At 42.9% G+C, this 1,721-nt stretch overlaps 1 protein-coding gene across 1 annotated transcript in view; it reads right to left on the reverse strand.

Annotated features, from left to right (window-relative positions):
• Positions 1–1,721, reverse strand: part of SLC9A4 (solute carrier family 9 member A4) — a 56,941-nt gene that overhangs the window by 1,055 nt on the left and 54,165 nt on the right. The window lies entirely within an intron of this gene.

Here is a 1,721-nt window from a genome sequence, read left to right on the forward strand (position 1 = left end):
CAACAGTGACTACATGCTCTCTTTCCGAAGGAGGTGAGTGGACAATCACACTGTGGCCAGCATATGATGACACTAATAATGATAAGCAAAACCAAAAACCAAACCATTTCGTTTGGATAAGCAGGGGGTCATCACGAGTCGGCAGCTGACTTGATGGCAGCCGACAACAATGACATGAGGGTTCATAAATGAGGGGAGTAAAGCTACTCTGCATTTATGTAATGTCCCATCTCGGATTACCTTCCAGATACCTAGATCATTCATAAGATGTTGTCTTTCCCTCATTTCAATGTGCACAGATCTCCAAAGGAATTTATTCCACAAATCTCATTTATTCACATTTCCTCAAATTTTAATCGTATATATTTAGTTTCCCTTCAAATATTCTCCTGACAATTTAGATTTTCTAAGATATTTACTTGTAAATCTGAAAGAAGTTTTCCTTTTCCCAGTTTCGTGGCACAGTGGTTAAAGCGCTTAGATGCTAACCTAAAGGTCGGTGGTTTGACCCCACCAGCTACTCCAAGGGAAAAACATGTGGCAGTCTGCTTCCATAAAGATTATAGCCTTGGAAACCCTATGGGACAGTTCTACTCTGTCCTACAGGGTTGCTATGAGTTGGAATCAACTTGACAGCACTGGGTTTACTCTTAAAAAAAAAACAAAAAACAAAAAACCCTACAGCTAGAACTAACACACCCAAAGGTTTATACTTAAAATGTATTGAGGATATGGAATACCAGAAAGTCTTAGAATATTCTGTTTAAAAATGTTTTGAAAAATGTGACCAAATTCTCTATCCTGAGAAGATAGCTTGGAAGTTGAGGGGTAGAGGTGGAGGGAAGCAATTGCTTTGAGTAAAGAAAATGGTGTTGGTCAGTGTCTCTGTTCACGTTTTTGTTACTGCCCTTTCATCCATGCGCTACAATCTGGCCTGGGATCAGAGTTGCTCTTGTTCCTTTGGTGCTTGGGACACTACCTAAGGAAAACACTGCCTCAAAGCTCTGTACCCAAGAGCCTGTCCCTTCTCTCCCTCCCCCGTCTATCTCCAGCTCCTGGTTTCTGACCATCCCATTTGATGCAGTAAGCTGCCCATTGGTGGACAGATTCTAGCCACGGTTTCCTGACCCCCTTCTGGGTTATTCTATGGTGGGTTCCAAGCACTAGGAAGAAAAAGTCTTGGGCAGGTGATTTGCGAGGTTCCAGTCAACTCCTGTCACTAGATATGCCCAAAATCGAGCAAGGATTTGGCTGGAAAGCCAAAGGAAAGAAGGAAGGGTGGGGACTGTGCTTTGTCCTTCTTTGCATAACTCTCCTTCCCATAAACACCCCAGGTGGTGCAGTGCCAGGGATAGATTGGTGCGTTCATTCGCAGCAAAATCTGAATATCTGTTCTTCTATTTTCTGCCTTAATAACAGAAGGAAAAGAAATAGGGAAAGTGCTTTCTGCTCAAGGCAGGACAGAGCTAAATATGTTGTTGTTGTTAGGTGCCATTGAGTCGGTTCCGACTCATTGCAACCCTATATACAACAGAACGAAAACACTGCCCGGTCCTGTGTCATCCTCACAATCGTTGCCATGTTTGAGCCCATTGTTGCAGCCACTGTGTCAACCCATCTCATTGAGAGTCTTCCTCAATATAGGATATAGGAAGATGAAAGTTAACTACCGCATACAACATACACTGTTTAGAGACCCCAAAATCCCAAGCACAGCTCTT

The sequence above is a fragment of the Trichechus manatus genome, unplaced genomic scaffold (genome assembly GCF_000243295.1).
Source record: "Trichechus manatus latirostris isolate Lorelei unplaced genomic scaffold, TriManLat1.0 scaffold00004, whole genome shotgun sequence".
Taxonomy (NCBI): domain Eukaryota; kingdom Metazoa; phylum Chordata; class Mammalia; order Sirenia; family Trichechidae; genus Trichechus; species Trichechus manatus.